Raw genomic sequence first — 16,816 nt, 5'->3', positions numbered from 1 at the left:
TGGTGAGTCTGTGGGTCTCTGTGTGATGAGTCTATGGGTCTCTGTGTGGTGAGTCTGTGGGTCTCTGTGTGGTGAGTCTGTGGGTCTCTGTGTGGTGAGTCTGTGGGTCTCTATGGTGAGTCTGTGGGTCTCTGTGTGGTTAGACTGTGGGTCTCTGTGTGGTGAGTCTGTGGGTCTCTGTGTGGTGAGTCTGTGGGTCTCTGTGTGGTGAGTCTGTGGGTACTCTTTGGTTCTATTGGGTAAAGTCAAGTAGGTAAAAAAATAAAATAACAAAAATCACGACGTTTCGGCCACAACACAAGCGGCCTTCATCAGGTGAAGGGACGAGACTGTCTGGAGGACAGCGCTGGAGTGAAAAAAGCCACGCTCAGATCACGGCCTTTAAGCTGTGTGAGAAGAAACAAAGCGCCTTGACAAAGGAATTAGCATATAATTTAGCATTGAAATGGCTGAGTGATTATCTTGTGACTGGTCACAGAAATGGCTATGTTAAAGTTAAAGCATACACATCCGCAAAGGCACCCCTTGACAAAGGAATTAGCATAGAATTTAGCATTGAAATAGCTGAGTGATTAGCTTTAACTGGTCGCAGAAATAGCTATGTTAAAGTCAGAGCATATACATTCACCGAGGCACCTAGTACAAATCAAACAGGAGAATTAAGCAACCATTGGAAAGATGTTCTAAATCGAACTAAACATTAAACTAAATTCAATGGTACAGTATATTTTTCAAGTAGTGGTTCCCCAGACTTTCGCAGCTCTTATAAATTCCCTTTTCACACCATCAATAGGTAAACTCCCCCCCCCCCCCCGCGCCAAACGGCAAGTCCACCGGCACCTACACCACCTCTTTTCTATAATCGGCCAATCAAATGCTAATGTTTATGCTAATTTCTTTGTCAGGACACCTTGTTTGCTCGCACACAGCTTAAAGGTCCGCGGTCTGAGCGTGGGTGTGTTTCGCTAAATTCTCCTGTTTGATTTGTACTAGGTACCTCGGTGAATGTATATGCTCTGACTTTAACATAGTTATTTCTATTCTTAGTTTTTTTGGTAAAGTCACGTTGAAGAGAAACAACAAAATAACAAAATATATATAAAACAATAAAAAATTCTCACGACGTTTCGACCATAACTCAAACGGTCATCATCAGGTGTGTCGGTTTGCATAAATTTATTTTTAAACGGCGCATTTATTTATTTATAATAAAAAAACGTTAGCGCCACGCGCAGCGATTTGGCAGTTTACCCAGGACTAGTCCATAAATATTCTGAAAAGAGGAGGGGGAGACGAAATTTTTTATAATGTATGCTGTCTGAAAGCCACTGTAAGCGTGAACAATCAATTAAGACCTGAAATAGTTTATCAAATCTTTCCAATGATTGCTAAGATAGAATCCATCTTCTCGGTTGAAATTGTCTCTGTGCTTGTATATGTGGATAGCCTCATGAACGAATCTCTCATGGAAGCCAGATGTCTTACAAAGAACCTCTGTCTTGGAAAAGTCAATGGCATGTGAGCCTACTGAATTAGAACAATGATCTGCCACGGCCGAGGTGTTGGTCCTACCGTGTTTAAGGTCTGCTTTGTGTTCACGAATGCGGTCCGAGACATGGCGTTTGGTTTCTCCAATGTAACTACTACCACAGAGGCAACTTCGTCTCCCCCCTCCTCTTTTCAGAATATAGATGGACTAGTCCTGGGTAAACTGCCAAATCACTGCGCGTGGCGCTAACGTTTTTTTTTATAAATAAATAAATGCGCCGTTTAAAAATAAATGTATGCGAACCAACACACCTGAAGACGACCGTTTGAGTTATGGTCGAAACGTCGTGAGAATTTTTATTGTTTTATATATTTTATTATTTTGTTGTTTCCCTTCAACGTGACTTTACCGAAAAAACTAAGCATATAGTTATTTCTGTGACCAGTTACAAGCTAGTTACAAGCTAATCACTCAGCTATTTCAATGCTAAATTCTATGCTCATTCCTTTGTCAAGGGGTGCCTTTGCGGATGTGTATGCTTGAACTTTAACATAGCCATTTCTGTGACCAGTCACAAGCTAATCACTCAGCCATTTCAATGCTAAATTATATGCTAATTCCTCTGTCAAGGCGCTTTGTTTCTTCTCACACGGCTTAAAGGTCGTGATCTGAGCGTGGCTTTTTTTCACTCCAGCGCTGTCCTCCAGACAGTCTCGTCCCTTCACCTGATGAAGGCCGCTTGTGTTGTGGCTGAAACGTCGTGATTTTTGTTATTTTATTTTTTACCTATGTGACTTTACCCAATAGAACCAAAGAGTATGGATCCTTGCAGTCACGAAAGCTTTAAATCTAGAGTCTGTGGATCTCTGTGTGGTGAGTCTGTGGGTCTGTGTGGTGAGTCTGTAGGTCTCTGTGTGGTGAGTCTGTGGGTGTCTGTGTGTGGTGAGTCTGTGGGTCTCTGTGTGGTGAGTCTGTAGGTCTCTGTGTGGTGAGACTGTGGGTCTCTGTGTGGTGAGTCTGTGGGTCTGGGTGTGGTCAGTCTGTGGGTCTCTGTGTGATGAATCTGTGGGTCTCTGTGTGGTGAGTCTGTGCGTCTCTGTGTGATGAGTCTATGGGTCTCTGTGTGGTGAGTCTGTGGGTCTCTGTGTGGTGAGTCTGTGGGTCTCTGTGTGGTGAGTCTGTAGGTCTCTGTGTGGTGAGACTGGGTCTCTGTGGGGTGAGACTGGGTCTCTGTGGGGTGAGTCTGTGGGTCTCTGTGTGGTGAGTCTGTCGGTCTCTGTGTGGTGAGTCTGTGGGACTCTGTGTGGTGAGTCCTTGGGTCTCTGTGTGGTGACTCTGTGGGTCTCTGTGTGATGAGTCTATGGGTCTCTGTGTGGTGAGTCTGTGGGTCTCTGTGTGGTGAGTCTGTGGGTCTCTGTGTGGTGAGTCTGTGAGTTTCTGTGGTGAGTCAGTGGGTCTCCGTGTGGTGAGTCTGTGAGTCTGTGTGGTGAGTCTATGGATCTCTTTGTGGTGAGTCTGTGGGTCTCTGTGGGGTGAGTCTGTGGGTCTCTGTGTGGTGAGTGTAGGTCTCTGTGTGGTGAGACTGTGGGTCTCTGTGTGGTGAGTCTGTGGGTCTCTGTGTGGTGAGTCTATGGGTCCCTGTGTGGTGGGTCTCTGTGGTGAGTCAGTGGGTCTCTGTGTGGTGAGTCTATGGGTCTCTTTGTGATGAGTCTATGTGTCTCTGTGTGATGAGTCTGTGGGTCTCTGTGTGGTGAGTCTATGGGTCTCTGTGTGATGAGTCTATTTGTCTCTGTGTGATGAGTCTGTGGGTCTCTGTGTGGTGAGTCAGTGGGTCTCCGTGTGGTGAGTCTGTGGGTCTATGGATCTCTTTGTGGTGAGTCTGTGGGTGTCTGTGTGGTGAGTCTGTGGGTCTCTGTGTGGTGAGTCTGTAGGTCTCTGTGTGGTGAGACTGTGGGTCTCTGTGTGGTGAGTCTGTGGGTCTCTGTGTGGTGAGTCTGTGGGTCTCTGTTTGGTGAGTCTGTGGGTCTCTGTGTGGTGAGTCCGTGGGTCTCTGTGGTGAGTCTGTGGGTCTCTGTGTGATGAGTCTATGGGTCTCTGTGTGGTGAGTCTGTGGGTCTCTGTGTGGTGAGTCTGTGGGTCTCTGTGTGGTGAGTCTGTGGGTCTCTATGGTGAGTCTGTGGGTCTCTGTGTGGTTAGACTGTGGGTCTCTGTGTGGTGAGTCTGTGGGTCTCTGTGTGGTGAGTCTGTGGGTCTCTGTGTGGTGAGTCTGTGGGTACTCTTTGGTTCTATTGGGTAAAGTCAAGTAGGTAAAAAAATAAAATAACAAAAATCACGACGTTTCGGCCACAACACAAGCGGCCTTCATCAGGTGAAGGGACGAGACTGTCTGGAGGACAGCGCTGGAGTGAAAAAAGCCACGCTCAGATCACGGCCTTTAAGCTGTGTGAGAAGAAACAAAGCGCCTTGACAAAGGAATTAGCATATAATTTAGCATTGAAATGGCTGAGTGATTATCTTGTGACTGGTCACAGAAATGGCTATGTTAAAGTTAAAGCATACACATCCGCAAAGGCACCCCTTGACAAAGGAATTAGCATAGAATTTAGCATTGAAATAGCTGAGTGATTAGCTTTAACTGGTCGCAGAAATAGCTATGTTAAAGTCAGAGCATATACATTCACCGAGGCACCTAGTACAAATCAAACAGGAGAATTAAGCAACCATTGGAAAGATGTTCTAAATCGAACTAAACATTAAACTAAATTCAATGGTACAGTATATTTTTCAAGTAGTGGTTCCCCAGACTTTCGCAGCTCTTATAAATTCCCTTTTCACACCATCAATAGGTAAACTCCCCCCCCCCCCCCCCCCCCCGCGCCAAACGGCAAGTCCACCGGCACCTACACCACCTCTTTTCTATAATCGGCCAATCAAATGCTAATGTTTATGCTAATTTCTTTGTCAGGACACCTTGTTTGCTCGCACACAGCTTAAAGGTCCGCGGTCTGAGCGTGGGTGTGTTTCGCTAAATTCTCCTGTTTGATTTGTACTAGGTACCTCGGTGAATGTATATGCTCTGACTTTAACATAGTTATTTCTATTCTTAGTTTTTTTGGTAAAGTCACGTTGAAGAGAAACAACAAAATAACAAAATATATATAAAACAATAAAAAATTCTCACGACGTTTTGACCATAACTCAAACGGTCATCATCAGGTGTGTCGGTTTGCATAAATTTATTTTTAAACGGCGCATTTATTTATTTATAATAAAAAAACGTTAGCGCCACGCGCAGCGATTTGGCAGTTTACCCAGGACTAGTCCATAAATATTCTGAAAAGAGGAGGGGGAGACGAAATTTTTTATAATGTATGCTGTCTGAAAGCCACTGTAAGCGTGAACAATCAATTAAGACCTGAAATGGTTTATCAAATCTTTCCAATGATTGCTAAGATAGAATCCATCTTCTCGGTTGAAATTGTCTCTGTGCTTGTATATGTGGATAGCCTCATGAACGAATCTCTCATGGAAGCCAGATGTCTTACAAAGAACCTCTGTCTTGGAAAAGTCAATGGCATGTGAGCCTACTGAATTAGAACAATGATCTGCCACGGCCGAGGTGTTGGTCCTACCGTGTTTAAGGTCTGCTTTGTGTTCACGAATGCGGTCCGAGACATGGCGTTTGGTTTCTCCAATGTAACTACTACCACAGAGGCAACTTCGTCTCCCCCCTCCTCTTTTCAGAATATAGATGGACTAGTCCTGGGTAAACTGCCAAATCACTGCGCGTGGCGCTAACGTTTTTTTTTATAAATAAATAAATGCGCCGTTTAAAAATAAATGTATGCGAACCAACACACCTGAAGACGACCGTTTGAGTTATGGTCGAAACGTCGTGAGAATTTTTATTGTTTTATATATTTTATTATTTTGTTGTTTCCCTTCAACGTGACTTTACCGAAAAAACTAAGCATATAGTTATTTCTGTGACCAGTTACAAGCTAGTTACAAGCTAATCACTCAGCTATTTCAATGCTAAATTCTATGCTCATTCCTTTGTCAAGGGGTGCCTTTGCGGATGTGTATGCTTGAACTTTAACATAGCCATTTCTGTGACCAGTCACAAGCTAATCACTCAGCCATTTCAATGCTAAATTATATGCTAATTCCTCTGTCAAGGCGCTTTGTTTCTTCTCACACGGCTTAAAGGTCGTGATCTGAGCGTGGCTTTTTTTCACTCCAGCGCTGTCCTCCAGACAGTCTCGTCCCTTCACCTGATGAAGGCCGCTTGTGTTGTGGCTGAAACGTCGTGATTTTTGTTATTTTATTTTTTACCTATGTGACTTTACCCAATAGAACCAAAGAGTATGGATCCTTGCAGTCACGAAAGCTTTAAATCTAGAGTCTGTGGATCTCTGTGTGGTGAGTCTGTGGGTCTGTGTGGTGAGTCTGTAGGTCTCTGTGTGGTGAGTCTGTGGGTGTCTGTGTGTGGTGAGTCTGTGGGTCTCTGTGTGGTGAGTCTGTAGGTCTCTGTGTGGTGAGACTGTGGGTCTCTGTGTGGTGAGTCTGTGGGTCTGGGTGTGGTCAGTCTGTGGGTCTCTGTGTGATGAATCTGTGGGTCTCTGTGTGGTGAGTCTGTGCGTCTCTGTGTGATGAGTCTATGGGTCTCTGTGTGGTGAGTCTGTGGGTCTCTGTGTGGTGAGTCTGTGGGTCTCTGTGTGGTCAGTCTGTGGGTCTCTGTGTGGTGAATCTGTGGGTCTCTGTGTGGTGAGTCTGTGGGTCTCTGTGTGATGAGTCTATGGGTCTCTGTGTAGTGAGTCTGTGCGTCTCTGTGTGGTGAGTTTGTGGGTCTCTGTGTGGTGAGACTGTGGGTCTCTGTGTGGTGAGTCTGTGGGTCTCTGTGTGGTGAGTCTGTGGGTCTCTGTGTGGTGAGTCTGTGGGTCTCTGTGTGGTGCGTCTGTGGGTCTCTGTGTGGTGAGTCTGTGGGTCTCTGTGTGGTGAGTCTGTGGGTCTCTGTGTGATGAGTCTATGGGTCTCTGTGTGGTGAGTCTGTGGGTCTCTGTGTGGTGAGTCTGTGGGTGTCTGTGTGGTGAGTCTGTGGGTCTCTGTGTGCTGAGTCTGTGGGTCTCTGTGTGGTGAGTCTGTGGGTCTCTGTGTGGTGAGTCTGTGCGTCTCTGTGTGGTGAGTCTGTGGGTCTCTGTGTGGTGAGTCTGTGGGTACTCTTTGGTTCTATTGGGTAAAGTCAAGTAGGTAAAAAAATAAAATAACAAAAATCACGACGTTTCGGCCATAACACAAGCGGCCTTCATCAGGTGAAGGGACGAGACTGTCTGGAGGACAGCACTGGAGTGAAAAAAGCCACGCTCAGATCACGACCTTTAAGCTGTGTGAGAAGAAACAAAGCGCCTTGACAAAGGAATTAGCATATAATTTAGCATTAAAATGGCTGAGTGATTAGCTTGTGACTGGTCACAGAAATGGCTATGTTAAAGTTAAAGCATACACATCCGCAAAGGCACCCCTTGACAAAGGAATTAGCATAGAATTTAGCATTGCAATAGCTGAGTGATTAGCTTGTAACTGGTCGCAGAAATAGCTATGTTAAAGTCAGAGCATATACATTCACCGAGGCACCTAGTACAAATCAAACAGGAGAATTAAGCAACCATTGGAAAGATCTAAATCGAACAAAACATTAAACTAATTTCAATGGTACAGTATATTTTTCAAGTAGTAGTACCCCAAACTTTCGCAGCTCTTAGAAATTCCCTTTTCACACCATCAATATGTAATCTCCCCCCCCCCCGCACCAAACGGCAAGTCCACCGGCACGTACACCACCTCTTTTCTATAATCGGCCAATCAAATGCTAATGTTTATGCTAATTTCTTTGTCAGGACACCTTGTTTGCTCGCACACAGCTTAAAGGTCCGCGGTCTGAGCGTGGTTGTGTTTCGCTAAATTCTCCTGTTTGATTTGTACTAGGTGCCTCGGTGAATGTATATGCTCTGACTTTAACATAGCTATTTCTGTGACCAGTTACAAGCTAATCACTCAGCTATTTCAATGCTAAATTCTATGCTAATTCTTTTGTCAAGGGGTGCCTCTGCGGATGTGTATACTTTAACTTAGCTATTTCAATGCTAAATTCTATGCTAATTCCTTTGTCAAGGGGTGCCTTTGCGGATGTGTATGCTTTACTTTAACATAGCCATTTCTGTGACCAGTCACAAGCTAATCACTCAGCCATTTCAATGCAAAATTACATAATTCCTTTGTCAAGGCGCTTTGTTTCTTCTCACACAGCTTAAAGGTCGTGATCTGAGCGTGGCTTTTTTCACTCCAGCGCTGTCCTCCAAACAGTCTCGTCCCTTCACCTGATGAAGGCCGCTTGTGTTGTGGCCGAATCGTTATTTTTGTTTTTTTATATTTTACCTATGTGACTTTACCCAATAGAACCAAAGAGTATGGATCCTTGCAGTCACGAAAGCTTTAAATCTAGAATCTGTGGGTCTCTGTGTGGTGAGTCTGTGGGTCTGTGTGGTGAGTCTGTGGGTCTCTATGTGGTGAGTCTGTGGGTGTCTGTGTGGTGAGTCTGTGGGTCTCTGTGTGGTGAGTCTGTGGGTCTCTGTGTGGTGAGTCTGTCGGTCTATGTGTGGTGAGTCTGTGCGTCTCTGTGTGGTGAGTCTGTGGGTCTCTGTGTGGTGAGTCTGTGGGTCTCTGTGTGGTGAGTCTGTGGGTCTCTGTCTGGTGAGTCTGTGGGTCTCTGTGTGGTGAATCTGTGGGTCTCTCTGTGGTGAGTCTGTGGGTCTCTGTGTGGTGAGTCTGTGGGTCTCTGGTGAGTCTGTGGGTCTCTGTGTGGTGAATCTGTGGATCTGTGTGTGGTGAGTCTGTGGGTCTCTGTGTGCTGAGTCTGTGGGTCTCTGTCTGGTGAGTGTGTGGGCAGTGGTGGTGCAGTGGTTAGCGCACTGTGTGTGGGGAGCGGTGGTGCAGTGGTTAGCGCACTGTGTGTGTGTGGGGAGCGGTGGTGCAGTGGTTAGCACACTGTGTGTGTAGAGGCTACACCGGGGATCTTTGTCTGTGTATAGGTGCTGCTACTCACTACTAACAGCACTTGTCCCTACAGCCTGCTAGAGGCTACACAGGGGATCTTTGTCCGTGTATAGGTGCTGCTACTCGCAAATAGCTCTTGCCTCTACAGCCTGCTAGAGGCTACACGGGGGATCTTTGTCTGCGTGTAGTTGCTGCTACTCGCTATTACTAACACCACTTGTCCCTACAGCCTGCTAGAGGCTACATGGGGGATCTTTGTCTGTATGTAGGTGCTGCTACTCACTACTAACAGCACTTGTCCCTTCAGCCTGCTAGAGGCTACATGGGGGATCTTTTTCTGTGTGTAGGTGCTGCTACTTGCTACTAACAGCACTTGCCCCTACAGCCTGCTAGAGGCTACACGGGGGATCATTGTCTGTGTGTAGGTGCTGCTACTTGCTACTACTAACGGCACTTGGCCCTACAGCCTGCTAGAGGCTACACGGGGGATCTTTGTCTTGTTTGTGCAGTCCCTTGGCTTACCGTTGTTGATTGTCGTCGGTGGCTTGAAGAAGAAAATAAAAACATGAGTTTATACGTTTAAAGACGATTTTATTTGAACACAAAACGTTTTGGCTACAGATCAACAAGCGACACCCCCTCTGAGAGAGACTCGGAGAGAGAGAGACTCAGACACAGGGCTCGAACCCAGGCACTACGAGATCAGTGGCACGCTGCCACCCCCACCGTGGATTCCTTCACTTGCGCTCGATCCTGGCGCTGACCGACGTCTTGCCGCCTCCTCCTCCACCGCCTCGTCGCCCAGGTCTTGGCTGAGCGGGGTTCTTGCTTCGAGGAGGTGGTGGCGGCGGCGGCGGAGGCATCGATGAATCCGTTGAGTCGTCGCTGCTGCGGTCTTCCTGCTCCTCCTACGTGTAACGAGGTTGTGCTGTGGGCGACAGAGAAGAGGTGAAGGTGGTGGTGGTGGAGGCAGAAGAGGTGGCGGTGTAGGAGGCCGCTATGAACCACACAGCGTGACACGGCCACCGTGAGCCCGGCCATTACGAACCTCGGCCGTGATTAACCCGACCACTATGAACCCGGCCGTTACGAACCCGGGCATTGGGAACCACACAGCGTGACCCGGGGGCTTTGTGAACCCAACCGCTGTATGAGGAAATGAGAGGTTTTTGACCCCTTCCTGGCAATAAAACAACGGGACTCCGCACTAAGGCCCTTTGCAGGGGAATCGTGACTAACCACACGCACGACGCTTGTGGTGGACATGGAAGCAAAAACACGCTCCGTATTTTTATTAATGACAGTAACTTGATTCCTTGTAGTGAAACGGTTTGTATTTGCCGTTTGAACACCTGCTGTTTTATTGCCAGAAAGGGTATGAAGCACCTTTTTCCATACTTTTGTAGTGTTGTAAGGACGAGCAGACTTCTTTAGGAGGCACACTGTTTATTGTATTATTTCCTTATACAACGCTTAACACACAGAGGGATATTCGGTCCCCTCACCCGATACCCTAGGGAGGTACAGCCTCCGGACCTGGCGGGACTCACACGTCTACCGCTAACCTCCTTGATACCTAAGGAGGTACAACCTCCGGACTTGGCGGGACTCACACGTCTACCGCTATCCTAGTCCTCCGGCTAGGACCTAGGGGAGGCTATCTGACCCACCGCTGGCCCGGTGGGTCCTGACCACTGGGTATGCCGAGCCTTAGCCCTTAGAAGGGCTGGGAGGCTGGTCCAGGGTCCTAGCTAGGCTTCAGCCCAGTCTTCTGTCTTCGTGCAGGGAGAGAACTCACGAGGTCCGTTGGGTCACCCGTCTTATACCCCTTCGTGGCCAGGCAGAACCAATCACACATTCCCACGTGGAACTGTCTGATTGGTTCGCCCCAAAACCCTGGCCACGATCCGTTTCACCTCGACTGACCCCAACCGTTGTACCCAGGGGTAATGCTGCACCGCCCTGGTGGCAACGCAGGTTACGCAACAGCGCGCAGTTAACACCTCTACATCACCCCCTCCTTCGGAAGCTCCAGCCGTCCCGGCTGCAACAATGGGAAACTTCCGAAATTACCAATGGTAGAAGAATTGTGAGTGTGCCTCACGAACAACAAGAACAATTAAACCCCTATAAATACCCCCCTTAACAACATAACGTATGTACAAGGCACTAGACATGCCAAAAAAACATTATTACAACCGGCGAGATTTCGCGCGCGTGCGTTTCGCGGGGCCATCGTAGGGGATGGCAGGCTTTGTCGGCGGCACAAGGGAAGGAGGAGGATGAGCCAGAGCATCCGGTGGGCCTTTAGGCATCTCCACGGGGACACCTGCTGCTCCACGGTCCATTGAGGCCGAACGTGGCCTGCATGGAGCCGTCACTCCCGCGTCATCTGCAGGAGGAATGACACGCCTGCGCTGTGGGTTAGGCACCAACGGGGCAACATCCGGCTCGTCGGACGCGTCGCACACTCGGCCCCCATGTCGTGTGTGTTGTGGAGGGACGCGTGGCGTGACGAAGGGTTTTAACCGAGAGGGGTGAACGCACCAGCGACGCCGTCCCCAGCTAATTTTAACACATTGGGGATGCAGGACTTCCACTACCTCAACCGGGCCTCGCCATGGTCTGAGGAGTTTGGCCGACGTGGACACCGGCACCTGGGGGCAGTGGAGCCATGCCCTGTCTCCCGGTGCCCACCGATGCGTGTACGACCGAGGGTCCCGCAGTCGCAAATTCGCCCGTTGGCGGGAAGCCGAATTTTCAATGGCGGCCTCCCGTGCCTCGGCCAACTTACGGAGGTTGAATCGCAAGTGGTCAACGAGCTTTGACTTTTGCGGTGGCTGTTCGATTTCCAGCCGAACGTCGGCGGGAGGAAAGGCATCCCTGCCGTACATTAGAAAGAACGGGGAAAATCCCGTCGCCGCGTGAGGTGCCATACGGTATGCGGCGAGGACCCCCGGAACCTGCAAGTCCCAATCGAGGTGGGATTCATCGACCTGATGGCATAACATAGCGGTGAGAGTTCTATGAAGGCGCTCCACCATGCCGTCGGTCTGGGGATGGTAGGGCGAAGTGCGCACTTTCTTAGTGCCCAACAGGCGGCACACATCAGTCAGCAAGGCTCCTGAAAAATTTCTTCCCTGATCGGTCAGCAACCGTTCTGGTGCGCCCTTGTCCAGGACGTAGCCTTGAACAAAGGCGTCCACAACGGCCGCCGCCGACTGGTTGGGGAGGGCCCAGGCCATAGGCCACCGTGTAAAATACTCTACCCCAACCAGAAGGTACTTATTACCCCGTGGCGTAGTAGGAAAAGGGCCCAAAATATCGAGAGCCACCAACTCATTTATACGAGAGACCGAAATGGGTTGCAGGGGTGGGCATGCCGGTTTAGCCGGCGGTTTACGTTGCGCACAATGGGTGCATCCCAGCAAAATGTCAGTGACGTCGCGCAGCATGCCCGGCCAGAAAAATTGCAACCGCAACAACCCAATGGTCTTATGAACACCCAGGTGCAATAAACGCTCATGCGCCGCCCATACGGCCTTGCATCGCAAGGCGGATGGCACAACGATTTTATGTTGACACGAGTCAGCATCCCAATGCATCAACAAGCCGCGCTTCATGACAAATGAATTAAATTTGCCCTGTCTTGGAACCGCATTATTCGCGTGGCGACGCAACCTCAATAACGACATGTCCTCGCCCTGGTGCCGACCCCATTCGGCCAAAGTTAGCCCCAGCAAATCGTCACTGGCCATTGGATCTGCATGATCCAACATCGGCGCTGAGGCGGCGGGAAGTGCGGCTGACACCGTTGTGAGAGGCGCGACCTGCGCAGGCAGTGGCGGCTTACAACGGCCCGAGCCCAAAAAACACGCACATTTTTGAGCCGGCGGAAGGCGAGACAACGCATCGGCATTCGTGTGTTGTGCACCCCTACAGTAAGTGACATTGAAATCGTAGTCCTGAAGGACTTCGAGCCACCGAGAAAGCTGCCCGGACGGTTGGTCAACCCGCAGAGCGTACTGTAAAGCCGAATGATCAGATCGCACGGTAAAATGCTGACCATACAGGTACGGCCTGTATTGCTGAATAAAAAAAACAATGGCCAGCAGCTCACGTCTGGTCACACAGTATCTTTGTTCAGCAAGAGACAAGACTCTGCTACCATAGGCAACAACCCTTTCAATGCCATCAACTTTTTGGGACAGAACACCCCCAATCCCCGTATTGCTAGCGTCGGTGTCCAACACGAATGGCACGGAAAAATCGGGGTACGCAAGGGACGGTGCCGTCACGAGCGCGTTCCGCAAGGAGTCGAACGCAGCCTGTTCTACGTCCCCCCAATGAAACGCCACCCCTTTTGACGTAAGGGCGTGGAGCGGCTTGGCAATCGTCGCGAAGCCAGCAACAAACCGCCGGTAGTACGACGCAAAACCAATAAAACTACGAACATCGCCCGCAGATGTAGGGGTCGGCCAATGTTGAACACATTTGGTTTTTTCAGGGTCGGTAGAGATGCCCGAGCGGCTAACTATGTGGCCCAGATAGCGCACAGACTCACGCAGAGGGTGACACTTCTGCGGCTTGAATTTCAAGTTAGCGGCCCGAATTTTCAAGAAGACAGCACGCAACCGTTCGATGTGTTCGCCGAACGTGCGGCTAAAGACGATGACATCGTCAAGATAAATGAGACATGAGTCCCACTGGAGCCCAGCGAGGACCAGCTCCATGAGCCTCTGGAACGTCGCTGGGGCCGAGTGGAGACCCATGGGCAATCTATTAAACTCGAAAAGGCCCTGTGGTGTCCGAAAAGCAGTCTTAGGTTTTGACGATTCGTCGAGGGGGAGTTGCCAAAACCCCGACAGAAGGTCCAAGGTGGAGAAATAGTGCGCCCCTGCCAGGGCATCCAATGACTCGTCCATACGAGGGAGAGGGTAGGCGTCCGCTACCGAGATTTTATTTAGGCGCCGAAAATCAACGCAAAAACGGAGACTGCCATCGTGCTTTTTGACCAGCACTATTGGAGCACCCCAGGGACTAGTGGAGGGAGAAATTATATCGGCCTTCAGCATGTCATCCACAGCCGATTTAACATGCTGTTTCTCCGCCGGGCTAAGCCGAAACGGGTTTTGTCGAATCGGGGCAGCGTCACCAGTATCAATGTGGTGACGCAGCAGCTTGGTGCAGCCAATATCAAATTTAGATTTACTAAAGACATCGGAAAATTCTCGCAGAAGAGCGCGCAATTGAAATCGCTGCGAATGAGACAGATCACCCGTGTCTTTGCAGAGCGCGTCCAACCATCTCTCATCCGATTCGGAAGGAGGTAGGACCTGCGGCGTGGCATGCACGTGTCCCGCGACTCCGGTCCCCAACGGCACCGGGGTCGCGTGAGCGAGCACAGTTCCTTGCGGAATGACGGTTGTGGACAATCCGACATTCAAAACCTGCAAGAACGGCTCCCTGTCGGCTGCTACGAGGGTCTGTGCAGCCACCAAATCTAACCCCTTAGCAGCTGCGTTTGAAGGCCCCAGCAAAATGCCATGTGCCGAGGCCTCCGGGGCTAGCGGTTTTTTAAGTTGCAAGGGCACGAGCATTTGTGTCCCTGGTGGAATGCGGACTGTGCTCGCAACAAACGCCTGCACCGAGGCACTAGCCATGCGTGGATGTGAGGGTGTGGGCAAGAACGCCATCCGTCGACCCGACGGGAGTTCGATGCAGCCTTGATCTACAAGGATCTTAATAGGCATTTTCGCGAGAAAATCAGTGCCTAACAAACACGGCACGGCGAGGGAAGAAGAGACCAAAATAGGCCCTGCCAATTTAATGTCTCCAATCGAAATTTGCGCCCGAATTTGCCCAATAATGCCAAGTGAACTGCCATTAGCGGCGAAACACGGGATAGAAACCCGTTCCAAGGGGCGGCATCGTACGGGCAGTATATTGTAAATCAGATCCGAAATGATCGTAGCCGACGCACCAGTATCGACCAACACGCGAAATTCCACACCCTCGATTGATCCGACAACCACGGACGAACCTGCCGTCGCCGCGACTACCCTATGGGCCAACTCAGACCACTGCCCAGGTTTGAGTGGCCGCGAACAAACGCCAGAATACCCCCCATCACACGCCGAATCGCGAGCCCTTCTTATGGTGCGTTGCAGTGTGTATGGTGTGAATGAGGGCCGAGCGTGAGAGGCGTCGCGACTTGCCTGGTTTTGCCGCGATGCCGTGGACGTCCTGTAGTCCTGGCCCCGGGATGCGGAGGGGCGTCGTCGAGGCGCACGGCAGTCAGAGGAGATGTGGCCTCGTCGGCCACAGTTGAAGCACGTCAAGTCGCCGCGTGGAGCAGGCCGTCCCCGCTGCTGGTCGTTGCGGCGACCAGCGTGGTCGGACGATCGCCGGCCCGTTGACCTGGTCGCCATGAAGGCCCGGTCGGGGGAGAACTCGGCGTCCCTGCTGGCAGGCTCCGACGTCGAAGCCGAGGCGGCGATGGTCGATTCCGTGTGGAGCAGCAGATGTGCGTGGATGCACCGAGCGGCTCGTAGCGAGTACATACTGTCGTCGTCCACCGCTTGGATGACGATGCGCAGCTCGCGCGCCAGCTCCAGCATCTTCTGGAGAACGATGGCATCGATGGTCTCGTCGTCCATGCGAGGGTAACCCGCTCTTGCCATCGCCAGTAGAGCGGTCCGGAATGCCAACGGAGACTCTTTAGGGCGGCGTCGCCTGTCGTAAAATCGGCTGCGGACGTCGGATGGAGGCCCGTACACGTCGGACATCCGTCGGAGGGCCGATTGAAGAGTTGCCCTTTGTTGCCTGGGGATGGTGAGGAGCGAGGCGAGAGCGTCGTCATCCAAAGTGGCCGGTAGTGCTCGGAGCGCCTGTGCGTCCGACCAGCCCACCATCTCTTGGTGGCTCAGGAAGCGACGCTGGAACGCCGCCCAGTCGCCCCCTTCAGATGTGAATTCTCGGAAGATGGGCAGGCGTTGTTGGAGGGCGGACGTCGTCTCCCCCTCAGCTTGTACCGTCTCGAGCCGGAGATCGGCGATTTCCCGGCCGATAGAGTCTACTGTACCGTGTCGGTACAGTGATGACGCGGCGTCCGCTGAGGAACTTGAATCCGCAGCGTCGCGTGCTGATGATGTTGCGGGTTGTGATTGGTCCCCCGCGTTCCCAGGATGCCCCTGGCTTCCACTTCCGGCGGAATCACGTGGTTCCCCGGCGGGAAAATCAAAATGTCTGCCCCGGCCGATGGCGGGAACGTCCGCCGGCGGCTGACTCGGCCCGCCCGCAACCTCCAAGTTGATCTCTTCGAGAATGGAGGCCGCGGCGTGTAGGAGTTGAGCGAGACGGCCGTGTGCTGCCCTGAGTCCGTCCCCCATGGCAGGGGGAGCAACCGGCTGCTCAACCGGTGGCTGGGCGGCCGTCAACACGGCAGCGTTTTCAGCGGAGCTGGCGGTGCTTGGAGGTGAGACAGCGTTATCTTCGTTCTGGCTCTGCGCGTGGGCTGAACTTCTGGTTTCCATTTCCAACCACTTCTGACTCCAGTTGTAGTGTTGTAAGGACGAGCAGACTTCTTTAGGAGGCACACTGTTTATTGTATTATTTCCTTATACAACGCTTAACACACAGAGGGATATTCGGTCCCCTCACCCGATACCCTAGGGAGGTACAGCCTCCGGACCTGGCGGGACTCACACGTCTACCGCTAACCTCCTTGATACCTAAGGAGGTACAACCTCCGGACTTGGCGGGACTCACACGTCTACCGCTATCCTAGTCCTCCGGCTAGGACCTAGGGGAGGCTATCTGACCCACCGCTGGCCCGGTGGGTCCTGACCACTGGGTATGCCGAGCCTTAGCCCTTAGAAGGGCTGGGAGGCTGGTCCAGGGTCCTAGCTAGGCTTCAGCCCAGTCTTCTGTCTTCGTGCAGGGAGAGAACTCACGAGGTCCGTTGGGTCACCCGTCTTATACCCCTTCGTGGTCAGGCAGAACCAATCACACATTCCCACGTGGAACTGTCTGATTGGTTCGCCCCAAAACCCTGGCCACGATCCGTTTCACCTCGACTGACCCCAACCGTTGTACCCAGGGGTAATGCTGCACCGCCCTGGTGGCAACGCAGGTTACACAACAGCGCGCAGTTAACACCTCTACACTTTTGTAATGACAGGGGAGTCAGCTGTGAGTGAAGGGACCGGTGGCCACGGGAGGTAATGACAGGGGGAGTCAGCTGTGAGTGTGAAGGGACCGGTGGCCACAGGA

At 51.1% G+C, this 16,816-nt stretch overlaps 1 long non-coding RNA gene across 1 annotated transcript; it reads right to left on the bottom strand.

The window, feature by feature from the left end:
• Positions 1 to 9,112: 9,112 nt before the first annotated feature.
• LOC142922916 (uncharacterized) lies at positions 9,113 to 15,109 on the bottom strand. Its single transcript, XR_012940418.1, has 2 exons — positions 9,941 to 15,109; positions 9,113 to 9,470 (listed from the first exon to the last, which is right to left on the bottom strand). It is a non-coding gene; the product is annotated as an uncharacterized LOC142922916 (long non-coding RNA).
• Between the last annotated feature and the right edge of the window lie 1,707 nt (positions 15,110 to 16,816).

The sequence above is a fragment of the Petromyzon marinus genome, unplaced genomic scaffold (assembly GCF_048934315.1).
Source record: "Petromyzon marinus isolate PM22_M1 ecotype Great Lakes invasive population unplaced genomic scaffold, UKy_Petmar_22M1.pri1.0 PM_Scaffold_21, whole genome shotgun sequence".
Lineage (NCBI taxonomy): Eukaryota > Metazoa > Chordata > Hyperoartia > Petromyzontiformes > Petromyzontidae > Petromyzon > Petromyzon marinus.
This window is presented reverse-complemented; position numbering and strand designations above follow the sequence as displayed.